The sequence below is a fragment of the Aythya fuligula genome, chromosome 15 (assembly GCF_009819795.1).
Source record: "Aythya fuligula isolate bAytFul2 chromosome 15, bAytFul2.pri, whole genome shotgun sequence".
NCBI lineage: Eukaryota > Metazoa > Chordata > Aves > Anseriformes > Anatidae > Aythya > Aythya fuligula.
Window position 1 is genome coordinate 17,629,736 of NC_045573.1, and position 12,757 is coordinate 17,642,492.

Below are 12,757 nucleotides of genomic sequence, written 5' to 3' on the forward strand. Positions count from 1 at the left end.
GCTGGGTGCCCAAATCTGACTATCCCCAGCTTTAAGAATTTTTTATTAAAAAAAAAAAAAAAAAAAAAAAAAAAAAAAAAAAAAAAAGCAGAGATCTGCAGCCTAAAGGAACACACTACTAAGTCCTTCCTTTACAATCCCTACCGAACTTCTAAATAAACCCGAGTTTTACTCATTATAGACCCACTTGGAGACAAGTAAATGCTGTCAGTCACGCCAAAAACCAATCGCCGCGCTTGAACAACAACAAAAAAATCACTGTTACATTTGTGCTGCTTTCGGTAATCCCGATGAACGCCATCCGTCCCTGCCGACCCTGCGTGCTCGGAGACACCTCCTGAGGGAACGAGGCAGCGCTGGCGGGCGGGAGAGGGAACGGGAGAAGCAGAAGGAGGAGAAGGAGGAGAAGGCGAAGGAGCAGCCCGGCTTAGTCCCGGCCGCGCTCCCGCCGCTGCCCTGAGGCGGGGCCGCGCCGCGCGGGCTGCAGCCTCCCCTCAGGCCGGGCACGGGGCCGCCGGCACCTGTAGGTGTGGCGGGTCCCGGCGGCCCCCCGGCGGCCCGTGGCAGGTGGGCTGCAACCCCCAGCGGCCGCCCAGGTGGCGGGCAGCGGCCCCAGGCCGGCGGCAGGGCGCGGCCCCGGCGGCTCGGCCCCACCTGAGGGCTGAGGGGAGAGCGGGACCCCGCGGGAGGAGCGCGCATCTTACCGCGGGTCTCGGGGGAGCGGGCGGCCCCGGCCCCGGCCCCGGCCCGGCGGGGTGCCGAGCTCGGCAGGGAGGCAGCAGCCCTTCGGTCGGCGGCCGGCTTCTTCCGTTGGCAAAATCCTGACTCATTACATAAAAAAGATCGCCTCTGCCAGGCGCCCAGAAACATTTCTTCATCACGGTCACGCCACGAGCTAAACAAGAGGCCACAGCGAGGGGAGGGGGAGAAACAGACGGGGAAAAAAAAAAAAATAATAAAAAAATCCAGAAAGTGAGGGGTGGGGGGGTATTTTTTTTTTCCCCTAAGCACTTCTTCCTTTGAAAAAAAAGAAGAAAAGTGCAGGGAAAAAAAAAAAAAAAAAAAAAAAAAAAAGGCAGACCAAAGGAATAAGTGCAGATGTTCACCACACCTGGCTGCCACAAAGACACCTCTCCCCTTCCCTCCCTCCCGTGCTCGCTCCTGCAGCCCTGCCACAAAGGTGAGCAGCCGAGGGCTCCCCAAATCTGCCGGGCCCGGGCTCCTGAGCTGCGGTGGTGGGGCCGGCACCGGCTGAAAATTGTCTTTTTTTTTTTTTTTTTTTTTTTTTTTTTCCTAGAAACTACCTCCAAATATAGTAAGAGGGAAGGGGCATTCCTAGAAATTCGGGAGACATCAGAAAGGGAAGATTTGTGAAATTCAGCTTTGCTTCCTGCAGAGGGCTTCCAGCACAGGGAGAAAAAAATCAAGTGAGCAATAAAGTGCTTTTCATGCTTCTCTGATCAGATAATGCTAAATAAAAGAATGGTAATCAGTCAACTTATATTTCTGCAATAAGATCTAGGAGCTTTATATGGGAAGAAAGCTAATCAGTAACCCCCTTTCCTCGTTTTTGACCAATGTTTATAGAAGTCTATCTCCTGCATTTACTTTCCTTCCTTTCCCCATGTCAGCCCTGTGCACACAGCAAATAAAAGAAACATGGGTATGAGTGAAAAACAGGCCAAATGGTAATAACACCTCCATGTGCCCCAGGAACACTAATTAATGCTCCCGTGTTATTTTAAACAGGCTTTGTGGGTTACTTCTTTCAAGCTACGCCAGTGTGAATAATTCATGTGATTGCAGTAGATGTGTATGATATCCCTGATCACATGAACAAGAATTTTGTAGGCTGGCTTTTATTTACAGGCCCCGATACCAAGAACTGCTGAGCACTGTCAGTCCCCATGGCCTTACTGTTGGCTTAGTCTGTTAATTAATTCTGCTCAGCAATTCACAGGATTGGGCCAAGAGTGGCAATGTGGATGTGTACTTGCAGCGGACCTGCATACTGTGCACCAGCCTCTGTTATTCTTTGTATATCTCCTAAAGCTCTGTATTTGCTTTCTGCTTAAGCCTAACACCCAGTCCTTATTTAGTCCTATCAATCATTTCAATAAAAATCAATTTCTTACATTTCATAGGAAGCAGAAATGTAATTAATGTTTGCAAAGCACTAACACAAAAATTTCATTATATGCTATTAATTCTATAAAGATGTCAATGCATTTCTAATAAAGCATTATTTATTCAGCAACCTTTATAGAAAAGGTTGCTGTATAAAACACAATAGCCAGCTTTTGGGGAAAGATAATAGATTTCAACGTGTGCACCTCTTGCAGGTTAATTGAATTCCTGTAATGAAATCTCCCTTAGCCTCACAAAATGCTTGGTTTTGTTCCTTGAATTTCATTATGACTGGCAAAGTCTTCTCTGCCTCCAAATCAGAAGCAATAAGACCACCTGAGTTTGGCTTTACATCTTTATTTTATAAAAAAAATTAATCAAAACTCGGTGATGGACACCTTGTCCATCTGCAGTTTTGAAGGGGAATTAGCAGGTGTCACCCAGCAGTCCTAAATGCGCTTTGGCTCTCGAGGATGTTTTACCCAGTTCCCCAGCGCTCCCTGAAAAACCGCATCAAAACCCAGCCCCAGTGAGCAGAGACATACCCATGGTGCTTAGGTAGCAGTAAGGCTGGGGTTGAGGTAGATTTATTGGAAGTAATCTCTTGGAATTCAAACCAGCTCCAGTTAATTGCAAAAAGGCCTTTTTAGGCTGGCAGGCTTATTTGTGGCATGCCGCTCTCCTCCTCCAGTCACTCTCATTTCCTGAGTGAAAAGTGAATGGCAGCTTCAAGCTCGGGATCTTTGATCATTGAAAGAAATGGATGTGCTGTCCTCTGTTGGTCATACTGGTTGTCACATGTAAATTCAATTAACTCAGGCAGCATGAGACTGTTAAAAGAACACGGGTGATGAAATGACACTGAATTTGCTTTGCCTTCTATGTTCACCGATGAGACTGAGCATGCCAATTTGGGTGGTTGGCACCCATGCCACAGTGTGACAGGATGCACACATAATGCCACTCCCCACTCTGCAGCTGGCAGTGTCCTTCCGCAAGTTGCACTGTGTGGAAACATTGCTCTGCTCCCTGTTGAATGAGCCCAAAGGAGTGAGCAGAGGCCAACCGTGCAATTGGAGGACCCACAAACCTGGGCTAATGCCCCCAGCCCCACCAGAAGGATGACATTGCTTCAGCGTGGCATGGCTTGTCATCACTGCTATGCTTCCTAGATTAACACATCTCATCATCCTGCCTGGACACTAAGAACACCATTTCTGAGTGACTCCAAGGGTATCTTTAGGATTTTTTAAATTGGGGAGTTTATTAATGTTAGAAACACTACAGATCAATCTGGAAACGGAGGTGATGTCGTCAGTGAACTTGCAGTACAGGGTACAACAAAAGCCACAGATATTGAAGGGAAGCTCATCTTGACATGATGTATCCCCTAGTTTCTACACAGGTGCCCTGTAGTGCAGAACCACAGGCCTCAAGCCATTGTGCTGCAGAGATGCAGCTGCAGCTCTTGTGCGTACCTGGTTTAGTCTCATAAATGTATTTAAAGAAACAAGCAAGTATTGTGTGTGTGGCTCTGCTCTTGGCTTATCCCAGAGGCTGCAGTAACACAAAACAGCATTTATCAGATACGTGTTTTGTCCTTGAGTTTGATTTTCCTGTCTGGATTTGAAAACCCTCCATGAGAGCAGCTTCAGGGACACTCCCTGTCCTTCATATCCATGAGCAGAAATATCTGAGAAAACAGAAACTGATTTAGAACATTCTGGGTTGTAATTTTGCATGTTCTGTGTGCTGGAAGTGTCACTGCTGAAAATTAATAATTTACATTTTTCTTCTCTCCAGGGAGCCTGGGCAGTGTTGTCATTGGTTGCACATGTAGGAAGAGTTCAAAACCAAGCTGGAAGGTGTGCATGAGGATTTCATCTTTGTGGATGCTTCATCACGTGAGGCCCCATTTGCTTGTGGGCTCACGAATATTGGCAGTAAGCTAAGTGTAAAAATTTTAAATTTTAATTACATGTAATGAATATAGTCTAATTGTTTTCTTAACAATAAGCCCACACAAAGAAGCCTGAGATGCAATGAATGTTACCACTATTATTTAAATCAAAATACAACCTGAAGTATGATTTTGACCTATGAACAGAATTCACCAAGTGTAAAAGATTTCACAAAATCTCATGTAAATAGTTATCACAACACCTGTGTTCGTCCATAACTGTACACTTTTAATTCCAGACAACAATGCTGCAGAATACATGAGGAAAAAACCCAACCCCAGCCATTCATTGTCGGGGCAGCGGCGGTTCCTCAGTGCCTCGCCCGCACCCCCTGCAGCTCACTCGGCTCGGGGCCATTTTGTGTCTGGGGACGGGGGCCCCGCGCCGCCCCCAAAAAGTGTCGGAAGGCGAAATCTCCCCTCCAAGGCGAAGGGACACGCCGAGGCACGGACGGGGTTCGAACCCGTGATCTTCGGTTTACGAGACCGACGCCTTACCACTTGGCCACCGCGCCTGCGTTAAAAAGACCGCCTGACGCCTTTCTATCGCTGGCGCCGCTCCCGTGGCTGTGCGCAGGCACCCGGTGACCATTGAGCGTCGCACGAGGGAGTGCGCGCGACCGGGCCCCTCAGGCGCCGTGAGGGAATGGCCGGGGGCTGCGGGACCTGAGGGGGTGTGAGGGGACCTGAGAGGGCTCCTGGGACGGCCGCACCCGCCGGGGCCGTGCTGCAACTGTTTTTTTTTTTTTTTTTTTTTTTTTTTTTTTTCCCTCTGTCGGGAGATGGCACTCTTACATTAGAAGCCAGTAGTCGTCCTCGGCCCGAATAGAGGAGCTTGGAGAGGAGGAAGAAAAAGCGGGAGTAAAACGTTCCCCGCCGAGAAAATAAGCATAAATGCGAGCATTAGTATAATTACACGGTAAATGGTGAATTAAGCGCACTTTGTAGAAATACAGTTTAGGTGCCTGGTGCTTCTACAGTGTAAAAATGTAGTGTGCAATGCAGAAAAGATGCATCTGTTCCTCATTGGATGTTTTTCTAACTCCTGGATCTGCATTGGGTATTCCTAGTGTCTGTGGGACACAAAGCTTTCAGTTTTCTTCTACTGTTCATTGTGGAGAATCTTTTAAACCCCCTACAAAGCCTTTGTAGGGCAGCCAGGGAGTGTTGGTCCTTTCTGAATGAAAGGAGCTTTGCTTGCTGTCCTGGGGGGTCGGTTCCAGCCACTGTTGGTCATCCCTGTCTGGGTGAAAGATGTGTGTAAATCTGCTAAAAGAGGCACTTTCTCAACTAAAAAATTGGGATTAGCATTGCTAATCTTATGGTGGCCTAATGCAGGTGTGACACAAGGATCCTCATGCTTGTGGGATGTTCTTTGAACTGCAGTCACCAGGCAAGCCCGCAGCTTAAATGTGCAACTAAACTTCAGTTTGTTTAGGAATTGCCACGTGTCAGCATCTCCATGATTACTCTATGCACACTTATGTTTCAGCAAATGCAGAGCAATTTGAACTAGTTTTGCTTGCAGTCAATTAGGTCTAAACTGATTTAATTTAGCTTCCTGGATAATCAGCCCAGGGTGTGCCCAGTGCTGTGCTGAGCAGGCTGTCCCAGGGGTGTTTCATTCTGTTCTTCCAGCCCTTGGGGCAAAGAGCTGATGGTCTGGGCAGCCTGGATGCTGGAGTGTATCTGCTAGTCTGTATGTTGCTAGCCTCAAATGACATCCCCAGCTCTGGACTATGGAAAATTAAGTGCTCATGAAGCTGGGGCAGTACTGTTTTGTCTGGTCACTTGATCAATGCAGTGCTTCACAGTGTGACAATGTGTAGGAATGGATGTGAAGGCTGCTGTGCTCCGCTCTCACAGCTGCTGCTTCAATGATAACAAATGACTATGCAGGGGCAATGGTTTTAGCTGATGAAGATGAATTTTTAATAAATTAAGTCTGACTGATGTCTTTGCTGTTTCTAGCCTATTGGCTTATTTGAAAATGTGGACTTTTATGTGCCAGCTTTAACTTGTCATCACAATTCCTGTGAGGCCCCACATGTGTTTGATTTATTGGTGGTTTTTGTATCTTTCTTGTGAGCTGAGAAGTAATTTGTGTGGGAGGAATCCAAGAGGAATATTTGAATGACTTGTGAAATTCATGGAAGTTTTACCTCTTCAAATACTTTACATTTTTGAAAGTTTATTCAGATGGCATCAGAAATAGCATTTAACTGTAAAGCAACTTCTAATGCTGAAGTTCTTGTGTAACTGTACGGGGAGATGGGACATTCAAGAAGAAATCATAATGATCTTCTCAGTAGACTAAGAAGAAATACTTGATTTGGTTTAAAGAAAGTTCCCGTTCTTCAGGCGCATAACTTCCTCGGTGCTTCTAGAAAGAAGAATGTTAGTATCTAAATAAAGTGCTGCTTAAGGACAATTTTTAGGAACAATAGTTTTGTATGATTTATACCACAGATAATTACACATTTTAAAATCCAGATGAAGTTTTTATGTTGTAGTCTGGGTAGCTCCTAGATATCAATTAAGAAAAGAACACCACCACCCAAAAAAAAAAAAAAAAAAAAAAAAGAAAAACAAGCAAGCAAACAAAACAAAGCAACATCAACAACAACAAAAACAACAGAAAAGCCACAAAAAAAAACAACCAGCCCACTTTATTTTTAAAGAGAACCTAGGGTTTTGTGTGGCACTTTTGATACGGTTAATCTAGATCCCTAACATCACTCCCATGCCTCTTTCTCTATTGGCAGCCTTTCAGTGGTGACAGGACATACAAACAGATGTGGGGTTTGTCTCCTGTCTCGCTCTGGAATGACAGTGTTGCTAAGCTCACCCTGGCAGTTTTGCAGGGGGTTGGTACAGACTTGAGCAAAACACAGGCCACGTATTTCTCCCCCATGGATGGTGATGCCTTAACCAAAACCAGTATGTCTGGAAGCAAGAGTGAGATCTCTCTTTGGGGGAGTCCTTGAGCACAGTTTGTGGGGGAGGGTTATGTGTTTATAGATCTCTGTAACATTATCAAAATACTAAATTGCCACTTGGGACCCAACAAGAGATTTATCACTGATACACTCTAACTATTATACTACTAATTCTGCAATGCACAAAGGAGTAATGAAAAGCTGCTGCTCTTGTTTTCCGATGTTTGTGTTTGGAGTGTGATACCTGAAGGTGAGTTTGTGGCACATATAGCCTAAAAACTTTTAGTGATTTAAGTTCATACAGAAAAGGTATTTTACAAAATTTACAGGGCATATTGTTCAGTTTTATGGGTTACTTCCATATTGATAATAGATGTGGTGTTGTAATAAATCCTAATGTCATCAGCATCAAACAGCCTTTAATAAGGAAAGGGTGGGTGATCTATTATGGTGACTGCCTCCACATGGAAATATCATAGCAAAAAATGAAGCAGCTTCATGCTGAAAATAATTGTGTGTAAGTTGAAAAGCTCATAGCACTTTCTCCTGAAGAAATGCATAGGGCTGTTTGTTCTAAAACATAAGCTGAGCAGAATACAAAATGCAAATATGAAATCCTGTAATCCAGCACATCTCAAAAACTTTGGAACAATTTAGGAAAGTCATGAATGAAAGTTGGTGTAGTCCTGTCTACATCACAAATCACTTTCTAATCCTTTCTGTGTCTTACCATTTTGAAATATTCTTTATTTTCTCATAGGATAGACTTATGCTTTGTATTACTTGGGTTTTAGAAATTCTTTTCTGTTGTTCAAGAATTACAGGTAGGTCCTAACCAGAAAAATGGTACAAACAGTATTCTGTTCTTGTTTAATCCAATAGTAGTACAATAAAGTGCCTTGTAGCTGATGAGAACACCCCTGTAAACATACTTGGGCATTATTTCTGTCAGTGACACTGTGACTCAGTTGGGAGCAGAAGTCCGTGCTACAGGTGAAATACAATCTAGTAACCTGCAGTTGTATTTTAACAGCTTTTGACTTAATTCTATGAGGCCTTAAAGGCTCATTTGCATAAGTGAGCAAAATGTTGCAGTAACAGCTGAGGTTACACTAACAGTCAAACACACACAGCAGCCTACCTGGGGAACATTCATAAGCTTGTCTGGTCTCACAGGCACAGCTTTGTAAGAGATGTAGTGCTGTGGCCTGACCTGAGCAGGTCATTGGAACCAATCCCTCTGCTCCAGGGCAGTGACATGCCCAAGGCAGCAATCATTCACAATAGGAGTGGGTGCCGATCAAATCACTCACAGAATCACAGAATTTCTAGGTTGGAAGAGACCTCAAGATCATCGAGTCCAACCTCTGACCTAACACTAACAGTCCCCACTAAACCATATCCCTAAGCTCTACATCTAAATGTCTTTTAAAGACCTCCAGGGATGGTAACTCAACCACTTCCCTGGGCAGCCCATTCCAATGCCTAACAACCCTCTCGGTAAAGTTCTTCCTAACATCCAACCTAAACCTCCCCTGGCGCAACTTTAGCCCGTTTACCCTCATCCTGTCACCAGGCACGTGGGAGAATAGACCAATCCCCACCTCGCTACAGCCTCCTTTAAGGTACTTATAGAGAGCGATAAGGTGGCTCCTGAGCCTCCTCTTCTGCAGGCTGAACAATCCCAGCTCCCTCAGCTGCTCCTCGTAAGACTTGTTCTCCAGACCCCTCACCAGCTTTGGTGCCCTTCTCTGGACTCGCCCGAGCATCTCCATGTCCTTCTTGTAGCGAGGGGCCCAAAACTGAACACAGTACTCAAGGTGCGGCCTCACCAGAGCTGAGTACAGGGGGGCAATCACTTCCCTAGCCCTGCTGGCCACACTGCTTCTTACACAAGTCAGGATGCTGTTGGCCTTCTTGGCCACCTGAGCACACTGCTGGCTCATATTCAGCCAACTATCCACCAATACTCCCAGGTCCTTCCCTGCCAGGCAGTTTTCCAACCACTCATCTCCCAGCCTGTAGCTCTGCTTGGGGTACCCTGGGTGCAGGACCCGGCACTTGGCCTTGTTGAACTTCATACAGTTGGCCTCAGCCCCTCAGTCCAGCCTATCCAGATCCTCCTGCAGAGCCTTCCTGCCCTTGAGCAGATCGACACACACACCTAACTTGGTGTCATGTGCAAACTTACTGAGGCTGCACTTGATCCCCTCATCCAGATCATCAATAAAGATATTAAAGAGGACTGGCCCCAGTACCGAGCCCTGGGGGACGCCACTAGTGACCGGCCTCCAACTGGATTTGACTCCATTCACCACAACTCTTTGGGCCCAGCTATCCAGCTAGTTTTTAACCCAGTGAAGTGTATGCCAGTCTAAGACACGAGCAGCCAGTTTCTTGAGAAGAATGCTGTGGGAAATGGTGTCAAAAGCCTTACTGAAGTCAAGGTAGACCACATGCATAGCCTCATCCACCAAGCGCATCACCTTGTCACAGAAGGAGATCAGTTTCGTCAAGCAGGACCTGCCTTTCATAAACCCATACTGACTGGGTCTGATCACCTGCTTGCCCTGTAGGCATGATGACACTCAAGATCATCTGCTCCATGAGCTTCCCTGGCACTGAGGTCAAACTGACAGTCCTATAGTTTCTATAGTTCCCCAGGTCTACCCTTCTACCCCCCTTGTATTTTTTTTTAAACTTATTTTTTGAAGACTGGATTGAGGCAAAAAAAAAGTCATTTTTTAGTGAACTAGTAAGTAGATGAGGTTTGGGGGATGGTGAACCTCAGGAGGTGCACATCATGAAAGTGAGATGACATTAAGTAAGGACCATATGGCTCACAAGCTGTATAAAAGGTCATTGTTTACAGTTGTTTTACTTTTTATGAAGCCACTTCATTTCAAATATACTGAAGAAGAACACAGGTCCAATGTATACATTTCATAAGATAGTTTGGAACTCATACATAAATTGGGATTATTTTTTTTTTTCATGACAGAAATACTGAATAAAACTTACTGAAGGTAAAAGAAAGCTTTTCCTATTGCTTTTGTCCTGATCTGTTTGAAGGTAGCTAATAGCTCTGTAAATCAGGGTATCTGCATCAGGGTTCTTACCTTATAGTTTATTGAGACAAGAATAAAACAGAGAAGGGGTTAACATACTGGTATTGCTTTTTTGCAAATAAAAGTTTGGAAGTTCAGGACATCTTTATTCTTATAGGTCTGACTCTAACGACAAGCCATCAGGCTTTTGAAGTTTGTTGTCTTAGTCCATATTTCTCATTCCTTTCTGTGAGAAAGGTACTGGGAAGCATAGTCAAAATGTTTTTGACTCACAAGAATCAAAGTTTCAGTAATTATTAAAATGGCATTTTTTGCTTTTAGTAAGTAAGCACAGACAACTAAACACAGTTTTCATTTTTTATTTGAGACACTTAGCAAAAATGCTGAAATATCAAACATTTCCTCAGTAGCTACAATATTGCCACTATGTACAAAATATTTGATAAATGTACTACACATATAAAAATACAGTATGCATTACATATATACAGTACAATGTGCAAAACATATGGCATTCAAACATATGGAATTGATTTTAGGGGTGCAAACAGCAAATACAAAGGCATCATGGTTTCTTATAGAAAGGCAATACATAAACTGACGCCCTGATTGCCATAATTTGCATTTAGTAAAGTAGTGCTTAAATGAAGATGGCCCTAGAAACAGGTATCTATCTTCTTCTTTTCACAAAATGAGATGCTAAGACATAATTATGACTATGAAAATAAGAAGAGAAACACCTACTAGGGTTAGCATTATTACTACTGCAAGCAGTACTGTGAAGAAAATCCTATCTGGAAAAAAAGCCTGTGCTAGTACTTAATACAAATTTCTCAAACAACAAAAACAAATCTGTACTGTTAAACATCAAAAACAGCTTTCAAAATATTTACATCCTTAATTTTAAAAAAGTATCAGTAATACTTCTGGGGATTTACTTTCCTATGCTTCAAAATACAAAGTGCCTCCTTTGGCAATATAAATGGCAATGCTTTGGTTCCTATTTAAATTTTTATATTACTATAATTTAATTTAGACTGTCTTTTGAATATCTGAGCTGTATTTTTTTTTTTTTAATATATAAAAATAGTTTGATTATATAGTTGTTAGCCATTCCCTGCCTCTTAGTGAGAATTTGCTCTCATAGCTAGAATGGCTTTTTTGGCTAGATTTCTAAAAATTCATTCATGCGCTTTTAAGTTAAAAGTCTATATATTCAGTATCAGACACTACAGAATGATGTAGGTGTCTCTTTTTTGCACTTTTTTTTTTATCAAATAAAAGGAGTACTTGAGATTATTTCATGTTTTAATGGATACTCTTTATTGGCCATGTATATACTATATGCAAGTCCATTCCACGTATCTCATGCAAAAGAAAAACCTGTAGTGTGGTAAAGGCAATTTAAGAGACCACAAAATAAAGAGATTCAACAAAATGTTTACTAGAGATAAGTGGAAGATCTTTTTTTCCAGTTTTAATAGAATTTGCTGTAAGTTTATAATATACTGAAGGTGCCATCCAAATAATTGTATACATCAGTGAGCTTTATTGTGTTTTGATTACGTAATGCCCTTCCAGTTAAATGTATTCTGTGATTGCATTTTCTCTGCCTTGAAAACAGTTCGACAGCTTGTGCTTGGTTTCCAATTATGGTGCCTACACTTTTCAGGCAACTGGATGTTAGAGATTATGTAACAGAAAAGTTTAACGCTGAAACTTCTGTTTTGATCACCTGCTTCCTTGCAGATCAACCCTGTTGGTGAATTTAGAAATACCTTGAAAAGAAATTTCAGTATTAAGTATTGATTGTTTCTAAAAGCTGTGGCCTCACCTTTTTAACGGGCTGATTCTGTAAACCCACACTGCTGGGATTAGACTCTACATTTTTATAAAGAACAACTGCATAAACTGATTTTATTCTCAGATACAACCGCTAAATTTATGACAATGATTCCTTAACTATTTGTCATGTTAAATAATATTTTGACCGTAAACTTAGTTGCCTTAACTAATGCTGTATGGCACTAAAAGTGCGTAACAAATACCATTTCTGTATTAAATGCAGGATGCTACTCCCCTTGATTAACATTAGCCCTGCAAAACATGGTCAAGCTCTCTCCATGTCTAGAAGTGTAAACAGCAACTTTTGAATTTCACACTGATAAAACAGTATTCTTAATTTGTAAGCATTTACTAACAGCACATTTAATATTACATCCTCTGTTAGCATATTGCAGCCATTTTATGGCAAATTTAGTGCCAGTGCATTCCTTTGCAACTGTTCTCTTAATGAGAAATATTCAGTTCTGTACAGTCAAACTGCACAGTCATGATTACATTTCTAAGATGTGTTGTATTTGTGTTACAAAAACTGTCATGTAAAACATGCACACACAAAAATCTAAGCGAAATCTATTTCTGCCATAACTGGCATATATAACTATGGCAAATATATCACATTACAGAACAAAGTCTAAAGCAAACCGTTATATATAAGGTTTTAATACACATAACCCTGAAATATACAAAAAAGAAAAAAATCACACATTCCCTACACTAAAGTATTTGTACTTTAAAAACTAAAATGATCCCTTATTTTTTTTAATTTTTTTTTCAAATAGACTTTTAGAGTAAGAAAGCTATACTGTACTGGTAACAAC

At 42.6% G+C, this 12,757-nt stretch overlaps 1 non-coding gene across 1 annotated transcript; it reads right to left on the minus strand.

Moving 5' to 3' along the window:
• Window positions 1-4,530: 4,530 nt before the first annotated feature.
• TRNAT-CGU lies at window positions 4,531-4,602 on the minus strand. The gene has a single exon. It is a non-coding gene; the product is annotated as a tRNA-Thr (tRNA).
• Between the last annotated feature and the right edge of the window lie 8,155 nt (window positions 4,603-12,757).